Genomic DNA, 13,014 nt, shown 5'->3' on the forward strand with positions numbered 1-13,014 from the left:
TTTATTAGCCCAGATAATAGCTCCCTCAGGATGATTTTCTTAAATGTGGCAAACATTTTACATTCCACTATGAGGTTTAGAAGTGTAATTCAACACAAGGAAATTGAAGCGTCTGAACGGGGCATAAGACCCTTTTAGTAGCAGTACTAAATGTAGCAAGCCCCTGTGCGAGGCATCAGCTATTGGATTTCAGCCAGTTCCAGAAAACTGGCATTTTGCAAAACGCTGAAGCAGTGGGAATAACACTAGCAGCAGGAACAGTGACTGCTGCAGAAGCAAGAGCAGCATGAGTCTCGAGAGATCATGTCTGGAAAAAAATACAGGAACTCCTGGCTTAAGGTTTGCTCAACAAAAGCCAGAGCTTATCATCAGCAAAACAATTCTAATTTGTAACTTTTAAAGAGAAAGCTTTCCATTGTTTAGGAGAAATGGGGGAAAAAAGTTTGTTTTCTTCACGCTCCTATCCTGTAGCTGTATAGCTCAGTCTAATACCATGCCTGGGGCAATGTCCTACTGTACTTGTATATAGCAGGCTAAGGTACTTACAGCAGCAGCAACCTTCCTACAGATCTCAGGCTTATTTAGCCTGAGAATGGCTCATTAGCTGACAATTCCTTGGATCCTGTCTTGTATTTTATTCACAAATTTGGTTAAGTCTGGACAGGTAAAACTGTACAGAAGGGGAATTGGTGGCTGATAATTTCCTCACTGATTTTTAGCTCTGATCAGCTCATTCATCCCATGTGAGCTGTTGAACAAATAATTTTTCTGACTGGTCGAGAAAAAAATCTTGTTCCCTTCTTCCCTACCAGGCAAATAAGGGTTTGGGGGGACTTCTGCTCACAACCATTTGCTGACATTAATTCAGTATGAGGAAGTTTGAGGACGAGAGGGGTCAGAGCCCAAACTAATTTAAATGTATTTATATGTAAATATATGTGCTTCTGTAATATGTAAATATAAATAAAAAATAGTTCTATTAACTCAAAAGTAAGGATTGGGATATGACTGTTTATAACACTTTTGACAAATGTAGTTTGTTACAAGAACAGGCTTTTTAACAAATACTCACTTGTGGTAGCTTTTGGTAGATATGATTTGCTGTTTTCTGGTGAGGGCATGTCGTGCTAGAGGCTTCTAAATTCCTGCCCATCAGGTGTTTCAGGGGGTGAGTCATGCCTTTTCTGTACATGCGACTCCTTAGCTGGAGCGTTGATCTTCATGCAATATTCCATCTGTGTATTTTTCCACTCTGCCTCTTTACTATCTTTGGCAAACTTACATTTCATGCCTGTCATGCTACTCAGTAGGATGTAAATATTAGAGAGTTAAAATCTGTTCTGTGCTTGCTGAGCTGCTCCTACTTGTAGCATTATTATGATTATTATCATTTTCTGCTTTAAAAACATCTTGATTCTTGGCTATTGTCTGTGAAGGAAACTCCAAGGTCTCCCTTACCATCCTTTATTTGGGTTCCTTCAGATTGTTTGCTTTGAACAATTTTATTTTATTTTATTTTATTTTATTTTATTTTATTTTATTTTATTTTATTTTATTTTATTTTATTTTATTTTATTTTATTTTATTTTATTTTATTTTATTTTATTTTATTTTATTTTATTTTATTATTTTATTTTATTTTATTTTTTATTTTTATTTTTATTTTTCCCAGCATCACCTCCTAAGAGTACCAATAGCATTTGGCCCATTTTATGCCCTGGTTATATAGATCTGGGTGTCTGCTAACAACTTACTAAACCTGAGGTATGGCACTGCCTCTATCTCTCTCTCTCACAGGCTGGCTTATGTTTTTGCCCAGGTTTTGTTGTTTGTTTTCTTTTGTTTTGCTGTGGTTTGTTTTAAAGTCTTCAGTTGTAATCACTTGCACTACTTTGATGTTGAAAAATTATATTAAAATTGAGGACTTAGAGAGGGATAAGCATTTTGCTATTTTTTTTGTTGTTCAATGATTTTATGTTCTGTATAACTAATATGACCCGAATTTCTAATCCATTGCAATTCTCTTCCCTGTCAAGCCTTTAGAAAAGCTCTAAATATTACTGTTAACTTGCAATACTGAGGATATTTCAGCTAAAATGCAAAAATGTGCAGGCATAAATAATAAAAAAAACTATTGTAATTACAGTCCTGCAATATGAAAAGCATGTGTGCAAACCATTTACGTATACAAGTGAATGAGACTGTGTAGCTGCAAGAGTTTGCAGAGGAGGATGCTGTTAAAGGCTAAGGAGTTTTATATACACAATTTCCTCTCATAATTTCCTTTCCTCTATGCACAATTGGTGGTGTAAGTTTCAAATTCTCCCTACCTGAAGTTCTGGCTATATCTTTAAATAGGGTTTAGGTTGGATTGCTGGTCTTTTCCAGATTCTTCTTTTCCCGTGTTATTATTAGGAAGCCTTATTGTGGTCTTAGTTACTTTAATGTACGTTATTGATCTGCTAGATTAATCTGCTTAGACAATTTTTATAAATTCATTTGAAACGGGCTTTTTCATCAATCAGCCACCACAAGCATTTGCTTTATTCCTGCAGAGATTTTTTTACATTTTTAAACCCCAAGTCCATTTACTTGAATCAAACTTTTCCTTAGAGGACTGAAAGATTTGGTGGCATGTTTGAATGAGCTTTATTATGAGAATTTTTACTTGTTTCTTTTTAATTGGAGTTCCCACAGCCTGGGCAGCAGATGCTTTAGTGTACTGTAACAACCTATAATTGGTCCAAATGAGGACTGCTTTTATTTTTGTCTTTTGGGAGGTACCATTGACATATTGATTAAAGCTAAAAAATCTGGCAGTTCTGATCTAATTCTGTTATATGTAAATAATGTTATTTTGTATAAATCTTTTGTTTACATTGGATCTTTGGACATTTCTTTGTGGATCTATACTCACAGATATTCGTGCCAACTCCAGAGTTAATGAATGCAACGAAAGAAACAAAGCTACAGTAAGGATGTGGTTCATAGTCCGTGCTGACTCCTGAGCTGTGCCTGTAAGTTTTGTGAGTGTTTACAGAGGATAAAACCGTGCAAAGGATCACAATAGCAGTCTCTGAGACATACAGTCATCCTCAATGCCCAGCAATGTTCTCAAGTCTGTTCAATTTGCTTGTGTAGGCACGGCCATCCTGATCAAACTCAGGAGGTTTGTTTGTCTAGACCTAGGTTTTTGCCTGCTCTGTAGCAGTGAAGCTATTCCTTGGTGGAAAATTACATTTCTAAGGCAGTGCTATGCTCACTTTTCACTTTGTACAGTCTCCTGTGGGGAAAGCAAATGCAAAATGGATGAAGGATGCTATTATTTTGATTTATAGCATTATTCCTACCTCCTGAGTAAATACAAGTCATTCCACAGCATTTAAGTCAATTATGATTCAGGCCTCTATAAAGACTTCAATATCAACAACAATTACCTTTGTTTTCTTTAACGAAATATACATACATACATATGCATATATCCTTTTTAATTTTGACTGGCAAGACATTGTTTGAATACAGGAAATTTGGGACCATTGTATTATATAAGGCAGAGATCATCTAAACTAGCAAAGACAGCTGGGCGAGTAGGGCTCAGCCATGAAGTGATTTATTCCGCTGCTCTGCTGAGCAGAGGCTACTGAATCCTGTGGGTGGTTAAAAAAAAAAAAAAAGTGAGCCAACATCCACTGGAAATTTCAGTCTGTATGATAAGAACAGATTCAAAACTAAGCTTCTTGAGGTGCAAGGTTTGTGGTTTAACATATTCCATCCCACCAGCCCCCAAACAGGGATTTGATTAAATACCTGTACTTCTTTTTTTCTTTTTTCTTTTTCACCAGAAACTTTCTCTGGGCACATAACTATAACCAAAAACTTTTCTGACTGTAAAAGCCATTGCCAGTTAATCACAGCTGTGTCAGTTTAAAGATGTGATTTCCACAACTTAGTCCCTTAGATTTATGATGTACTCTATGATTTTTATTTCCCCCCCACATTATGAATGCCTCATTTCTCTTGAGGGCCATAAAAACTTGAAAGGTATAGTAGCAATATGCAACACAGACTTCCTTGCACCCTCTTACTGGTCTGCATAAAACCTGAATTGAGGTACTCATTTCCTGCAGTGATTAATCAACATAATGTGATCACTTGATGAAAATCATTCTGTAGCGTGAGATATTTTGGAGAAGGGTGGTAGATTTTTTTTTTCATTTGTTTTTGATTTTGTTTCACTTAGCTCCTTCAGTAGTAAGTGAAATTTGTTCCTTCCTTTTTCTACTGGCGTGAGATCATCTCCGGATATTTACTTTTGATTTGATTTTTTCAGTTCTGAATGTTGGGCCAACCACCCAAAGGCTGCTTAAATGAGGAAGAAGTTTTACTTACAGGATTTTTCCTACAGCCTCCATACTGGACCAGACACCCAGTATGAGAAAGACTTAATGAGAACTGCTTTTCCAAGCTGTTTTGTTTTGGTGTGCAAAGTTAGTGTTTCCCAAAGGACACACCAGAGAGCATACCTGTAAATTTGGCCATTGTCTCAGATTCTGTCTGAACTGAGAGCTATCTCCAGTCATACCTGAGTCACTGGGTCTTTCACCTTTTCCTGTTTGCCCAGTTATTTTTGCCTTTGCCTTCTGGTGTCTAACTTCAGGATGTTAAAGCTGAACTATTTTAAATTTCAGCTCCAGCAGCTTTGAAGGCTGTCCTGGGGCAAAGCATGCATTCTTGCTCACGAAAACACTTGGTACTATGCTTACATTTGAAATATTTGCAAATAATATATATTTTTTAATGCTGTGCTGGAGATGTACTCCATGATGGAGAACACCTAATGGGAAAGGTCACCTAGCTATGTCCATATTGCCTTTCCTGGGCAATCTCTATTGGCTTAAAATCACCTCTCCCTGTGTTCACTCTAGGTAGCATTGCCTCCCCCTCCTCTTTTGTTTGTGTGTGTTTCACATTCAAACAGGCCTTTGCTCCAGCTGGGTTTCCTTATAACCAAAATAGCAGTCACCAGTCACAAGTTTTTAGACAAATGATTCACCTTCCCATGTGGAAAAAAAAATGTAAGCCAACAGAAAATAAGTTGGATGTGTACAGTCGCTGCTGGAATTAGCACAGTAATATATGAGATATGTATTTTATATTGTTTTGAGATATAACACCAGCGTTGCAGTAGCAAAAATGTGAAGACTGAGCTTTCAGTCACTTCTTTTCAAACCTTCTTTACATCTGAATAATCAGATCTGGATTCTCATCAGTGCTATGTGACATGAATGCACCATGCAGTTTACTCCACAGCCCCCTAAACACATGCTGCACATCCTAAGCTCAGGACAGAGACTAGCTTCTGCATGCGTGTATGGTGATAGAGAGATCTTCCTCGAAAGCCCAGGCTTTTCCCACAGCTGTGCATGCAGCATGTTTCACATATGGGGGAATGTCTCTAAGAAGCTGTGCCTGTTAAAGGGCAGAAATCTCTGAACAAAACGCAACCCCGTGTCAAATGCGCAAGAGCTGGTGGTAGCAATTTATCCTGTTGTGAAAAACAGGAGGTGATCTGGGGGCTTCCTTCTGTTTCAATAGCTTTTCCATTACCCTTCACCTGCTGCATGGCAGCAGTTTTCAAGTCATACTTAACACAAAACCATGCCACACAACTCTGAAAGGAGGTCAGCCCAGAGACCATATGTGTAATATACCCCAAAAGAAAGTGAGGTGAGTGCTTATTATATAACACCCCAAACCTTCTTTAGTTTCTAAAAGTGAAAGTATTTTCTGGGCTGTGTTGGCTGCACCAGCAGAGAGGAGAGAGCTGTTCCTTCAGCTGCCTTAACACCAGTGGAGCAGGGCAGTCCCAGAGGAGAGAGACGAACCTTCCTTCAGCACCTCCCAGGGGGCTACCAGCCTGAGAGCTATGTCATGCCAAAGAAAAGGTGAAATATGTCCTGCCACAACCTTGTATGTTCTTCACAGTAGAGCAGAAATTATTTTATTAATTGCCACAATCTAAGGAATAGAACAATAGACCCAAACCTTCTGCTAGTGAAAAACTATACTGCGCTTTCATAAAAGCCAGCATCATCTTTGACAGTCTTTTTAAGAAGGAAATGAGTCATGCTCAGTTGTTTAAAATAATATGTAAAACACACCTACCTTTGGTGCTCTATATTATAGAAATATTTGACTGTGGCTGTCCAGCAGATATCTAATCTCTGAAAAATATACCATTTCGTGTTTTCTGATAACCAATTTTAAGTGAGTCTCGGTTTGTATGTATATTTATGATATCTTTTTACAGGGTGCAACTGTCTCCACACATCATACCAGAACATGCTCACTCTTGTTTGACTCTTAAGATCCAGTTGTCACCTTCGTCTTCAGCCTTTCACAGAGTCACAGAATCGTCTAGGTTGGAAAAGACTTCCAAGATCACCTAGTCCAACCTCTGACCTAACACTAACAAGACCTCCACTAAACCATATCACTAAGCTCTACATCTAAACATCTTTTAAAGACCTCCAGGGATGGTGACTCAACCACTTCCCTGGGCAGCCCATTCCAATGCCTAACAACCCTTTCGGTAAAGAAGTTCTTCCTAATATCCAACCTAAACCTCCCCTGGTGCAACTTTAGCTCATTCCCCCTAGTCCTGTCACCAGGCATGTGGGAGAATAGACCAACACCCACCTCGCTACAGCCTCCTTTAAGGTACCTTTCTGGTTTGTAATCCCAGCTTTTCCACCAAGACCTTGTTAGACTTCCAAAATTTCTCCTGAGCACTAGTCAGAAGAAAGAGGAATGATGATAGACTATAAAGCTGAAGCTCAGATTTTGAGTTTTTTTATTTCCTTCTCTTCATATGGACTCATTTATGCCTTTAAAACCAGCTCAGAAAAGTATTCTTATCACCTGAATAAAATATTAATACGTTACTTAATACTTAAAATTTTGCTTGCTTCCTCACAGAATGATGTATTAAAAACATAATTTTATCCTTGATCTCTTGCATGGTTGTAATATTTGTTCAATGCACAGGTAATGGGAAAAAAAAAAAAAAGTAGATAAGTGAGCATTCCTAAGTTTTATTAGGTATTTTTATCTGATGGGAAATCATGAGATATGCAACAGTAGCAGTTTTCTTCCAAATTTGCTGAGCTGCGGGATTAGACCTGATACTATTTCCTCTTCCTACCAGTGTAAATTTTGGTCATTTGGCTCTATTTTTATTACTCTAATGAATTATGTAAACTGATAATTATCATTATCAGCTATGTTGAGGCATTGAAAAACAATATCAGATATGGCATTTAGCCACAGGCGGTATGGCCAAAATACATTTAATGTGTAAGCACTTAAGTACAGGGGGTTTTAAGGATCCATAAGCCCTTAGGTTTAGGTTTTGACTTTATAAATCTTTGAGAGTGCCATCAAGCACAAATGATTTATACACCTTCTTGGCTGGAGAAGGGTAAAATAAATTATGTGTATGAATAACTGAATATTTACTTTTTATGTCTATGAAACGGACCGTTCAAAAAACCTCTGATGTTATTTCATCTACCTTCAGCATTAGCCCAGAGATATTTGATTGTCATGTAATATGATACAATTCTTCTTATATGTTCTTTCAGTATAAGAACAAGTGTTGTCTTTTCACCAAGACATCATCTGGTATAGGGCTGCAAGAGGATACCAGTTAAGACTCATGATGTGGCTTACAACCTGGACATTTATAAAGCTTACACTTTAAGAGAATGCTTATTTCACAGTATTTTTATTTATTTTATTTGGAAAGAACACTAACAATGATCTTTAAATTAAGTAAAATCAACTAGATGTATATTGTTATGCCAGTAAATAACCATGTATTTGTATATATTAAACAGCAGCAAAGAAGAAAAAGGGTTTCACCACAAAAAGCCTGGCCCTGACATCTGCATGAGAAATACTATGAGATGCATTTAGTAGATCTGGCTTTCCAAAATGTGCTACCGTCTCACTACATAACTAAAAAATGATGATGTACAAGACAGCCACTCCCAAGCACTCTGTGGTTAGTGTTTGTCATTAGGTTTCCCCTGATTAATCCTTTTTCTCTCTTTACAGGTATGTAGTTGAAGTGATGTATATTCAAAAGGGGAGGAAAGAAAGACTGGTGGTGAAAGTGGATAAAACTAAAAATTATCTTTAAGAGCCTGGAGCTGTTGTCCAGGGTATAAGAGTAGGTATATCTGTTCACTTTAAACATACTCTTGTATGGAGCTAGTGCAAAGACCACATACACACTTCAAAGTGTTTCTGAGGACACAGATTTAGCCAGGTGATCTAGATGGCTTGAAGGTAAAATAAGTAATATACTATGCTCAAATACGGTGGCAGTCATATTTAAAATACTTTGTAACTATATAAATAAATGTGAAGAAATCCACAGCACATCCTATTTGTTTCTCATCTTTCTTAATTAAAAATGTTTACTGCCTTTTAGGACGTCTTCGTTGTAGCAATGCTTTGATTGTAATGTCTTATTCATTAACAGATATTTCTTTACTTACATCATCATCATTTTTACCAAATCATATCTATGAACATATAGACTACTTTAATATTTACTTACAGTACTTCTAAGGGAAGTATTATCATTGCCTTCCATTTAAGAGAAAGGGAAACTGAGGCACTGAGCAATAAAATGATGCCCAGTTTCCTCAAGCGTGGAGTACTACAAGCTGTTCCACATGAAGGCAATACATCCAAGAAACAAATGTAATCATTAATGCAAAGGTGGAGGCAGTAGTAGTCTGGGAGGCAGGACACAGAATGAACATGAAATAGCAAGCTTTTGATACTGGGCATCTGGATGTCTCATATAATGGAATTTGATTTGTGGGTGAGATTCCTAGATGCTGGCACCTTGCAATTAAACAACATAATGAAGTAGTCTAACAAAACCTCCAGTGTACTGTCCAGCTTCCACGCTGAGCAGCAAGGGAACTTTGGGGTTCTCTGAAGAGGCAAGGACATTTTGGCCAAAACAGTGTTCATGATCTTACTCTTTACTAGAAAAAGGCACCAGCCAGCATCGTACAGCAGAACAGACCTTTCTGGCACATCACAGCAAATTAGTGTCCTTTGTTAAACTGTGCATTTAAATAAACTTCAAATTCACAGTAGGTGTCACCAGTTCTAACTGATCACCTCTTGCCTAAGTAATTGAGATAATGAATTTAAAGAATAAAGAATGGAAAGAAACAGGCAAAAAAAAAATTTTCTTCTCCCTTCCCCCTCTCTTTCTGATAATAAAGAAACCATTTCCTCAGAAAAACAGAGTAAAAATGGTAGACTCTGCCACGCACAGTGGATAGGCTCTGCCACCCCAGGAGATAGCTTAGGCATCTTGCAATTTTCTTAGTGTGAGCAGGTGTTAGTGTCAGTATATTGCATTGCGTAGAAGTCATTGCAAAACATCTTTTTCTGGTTGTGCAGATAAAGGAAAGTGGAAGTGACAAAATTTTATCTTGAAAAATATGCTAAGAAGGGGTAGGATATGTTAATGGAAGCCCTACATACTCAGCAAGAGCTCATTTCTAAGACTTTTGTTTTTCAGTTTATCTTATAAAAACAAAAGGTTGTCCTCCTGCCACAGGCACAGCAAGTTCTGCAGAGTACCTTAGCACCTTGCTTAGTTTCAGCTTGCCTCTGACAACTTCTTCAGCAAGAAAAATTCTGCAATCTGGACAAAGGTCAAGAATGAAATTTTAAAAAGCATTCAATGTCAAGAACTCCAGTTCCATCCTGCAAAATTTCTTCAGTTTGTTTGGTTTCAGCAGGACAGGATTTATAATATTTGTCCCTTCTGGGCACAAGCATGGGCAGCTGCCAAGAGTTGGGTGCTGACGCTTTTAAAAATTCCTGATTTTTTTATTGCCCCAGAAATAAGATTTCACAGGAATCTTTAGAAGAAAAAGATACTTTTTTTTGGAAAGTGGCAGTGCAGTAAAGTATAAGGGTGTTTTCTTTTTGGTGATACGCTGTCTTCTGTGAATTAATATTAAGTAGATACAAATAGGAGCTCAGGAGAAGATTAGGGTGTGGAGGCTCCATGCTGCACATGCATCAGCCGCAGCTCCCAGTCCTGCTGCAGCACACCGAGCTCTTCGTTTCTTCATTAACAGTCGTTGAAACATACCCATATTTAATGCTTTATTTCAGAGTGATTTGTGTCAGATCTTCCAATGTAGTTGTTATATTTTAATTTAGGAAATTAATTTAGAAGGAAAACTTTTCCTAATAGAGTTTAGTGCTGAGGGAAAATTCTGGCTTTCATTCAGACACTCTTGAATTTGGTAGATATATTGCATAAAATATACATTAAAATGTTGCAAATCTGAGCCACCTACAGTGGAGCTCAAAGTTTTAGGAGAAGGACATCCAAATGGTGTGATGGCTCTGCTAACTTCCTCCTGCACAGTCAGTACTCACACAATGTAAACTTGTGGCCCTTATAATTCATACCCTATGGTCACCTCATTCATAATGTTTATTTTATTTTCTCTTTCTACACTATTCAGGTCATCTGAGGCTCATTCTTAATGAAACAGTTCATATCCCTTCTTTTTATGCCATAAATTTTCTTCATATTTTCTGCCCCAAACAGGAGTATAAGTTGATATAATATACACTCTGAAGAGGATAATAATACTAGTTTGTGTTGCATTCAGTTTGCAGGCTTTAGTCCAGCCTGCACAGAATACATTTGTTTACCTACTACCAACCCCTTTGCTTACTTTGTAATTTTTTTCCCTGAAAAGATAACTTAGAGCTTTTTCTGTCTCTCTCTTTCTCTCTTTCTCTCTTTCTCTCTCTTTCTCTTTCCTTTCCTTCTTTCCTTCTTTCCTTCTTTCTTTCCTTCTCTCTTTCCTTCTTTCCTTCTTTCCTCCTCTCTTTCCTTCTTTCCTTCTCTCTTTCTTTCTCTCTTTCTCTTTCTCTTTCTTTCTCTTTCTCTTTCTCTTTCTCTTTCTCTTTCTCTTTCTCTTTCTCTTTCTCTTTCTCTTTCTCTTTCTTTCTTTCTTTCTTTCTTTCTCTTTCTCTTTCTCTTTCTCTTTCTCTTTCTCTTTCTCTTTCTCTTTCTCTTTCTCTTTCTCTTTCTCTTTCTCTTTCTCTTTCTCTTTCTCTTTCTCTTTCTCTTTCTCTTTCTCTTTCTCTTTCTCTTTCTCTTTCTCTTTCTCTTTCTCTTTCTCTTTCTCTTTCTCTCTTTCTCTTTCTCTTTCTCTTTCTCTCTCTCTCTCTCTCTTTCTCTTTCTCTTTCTCTTTCTCTCTTTCTCTTTCTCTTTCTCTTTCTCTTTCTCTTTCTCTTTCTCTTTCTCTTTCTCTTTCTCTTTCTCTTTCTCTTTCTCTTTCTCTTTCTCTTTCTCTTTCTTTCTCTTTCTCTCTCTTTCTCTCTCTATTTCTCTTTCTCTCTCTCTCTTTCTCTCTCTCTCTCTCTCTCTTTCTCTCTCTTTCTCTTTCCTTCCTTCCTTCCTTCCTTCCTTCCTTCCTTCCTTCCTTCCTTCCTTCCTTCCTTCCTTCCTTCCTTCCTTCCTTCCTTCCTTCCTCCTTTTTCTTCTCTTTCTTTCTTTCTTTCTTTCTTTCTTTCTTAAGCAGCTGTTTTTTTCACTTCAGGTTATTTCAACACATGTTAAAAGAAAAATCTCTGAGCAAAGTGTCTTGGTCTTGGTATATTAGTCTCTATTACCTCCTCTTACTAAGTCATTCACATTTTATTTTGTGAGTATTCCACCTATTCCTGTACCTGATCTCCTTGTGAGAACATCAAAAATAAATTTCATTGTGAGAACTTTTAAAAAGAGATTTCATTTCAGAGTCAGTGTTGTCAGATGAAATCTATGCCGGTGTAATGCAGAGGGAGGCCTAATGATATTTACAGAATTGCCTAAATGTCTTAGGAACATTGCAGTAAGATAAAACTGCTCTTGTACATTCTGCTAGGTACAAATCTAGCTACTTTTGTAAGTAGCCTTTAAAGCCTGGTTCCTTTTCTTTCTGTAGACATGCTTATTACTATTTCCTGTATCGCTCCATTTTGAAATCTGTGCTGATTTCTAAAGCCTTTTGTAATATGTAGTTGCTAACTCCACATGGTCCCATATCATCAGCTGCAGCAGGTTTGAAAGTAGTAAATGGACAAGTAATCCTTTCAGGGAAAACAAACCATGTCTGGTTTTAATAGTCTTAACGACACTTATTTCACATTCTGTGCAGTCTCTGAGACTTTGGTAGAGAGAAGAGAGTAGATCTGATAACAGGCAACTCATGAACCTGACAGAGAAACATGAAAATGATTTTGCCCCCATGTAGATGAACAGTATGCAAAATTAAACTCTTTTTTTTTTTTTTTGGGGGGGGGGAGGTATAACAATTGGGAATAAAGTGAAGATAGCTGTAGATTTCATCCAGTGACTATATGTCTTTTTTAAAAAACAGATATAATGCTTGTTAAAGGACCGCAGAGTGGTCAGAATGAAACACAGTGAGTGGTGCTATGCAGGAATTCAGATTAGATGGGAATTTTACTTTTCTCAGTATTCAATGTATAGAAATGCATTAATATTCACTATTGTTGTCAGCTAGTTAAAGAACTGATAAAGACTGTACCTCAGAAACATATTGTTATAGACATCTGCCTAGAAGTGGTTGGTAACTACATGAATGTGCAAGAATTTGCCAGATAGGGCTGTCCAAATTCACTGATGATGAAGCCCAGTCTTCAGGTGGAATCTAAGTCAGGGATGACCAAAACAAATTAATCTATTCCCGTGCATAACAATTTATGTAGGAGTAATATTTTTTATTTATTGATTTATTTTTACAATAGGATTTGCTCTTATTGAGACATCCTTTTCCTCAAAGATGAGTAATGAGGTGAGAAAATGTGCCATTATTTACAAATTATTTCCACTGCGAAAGAAATTTTGGGGTAGTTTTGGGCAATCCTTGAGAATATCAAAT

Source organism: Anser cygnoides, chromosome Z (genome assembly GCF_040182565.1).
Source record: "Anser cygnoides isolate HZ-2024a breed goose chromosome Z, Taihu_goose_T2T_genome, whole genome shotgun sequence".
In the NCBI taxonomy this organism is placed as follows: Eukaryota; Metazoa; Chordata; class Aves; order Anseriformes; family Anatidae; genus Anser; species Anser cygnoides.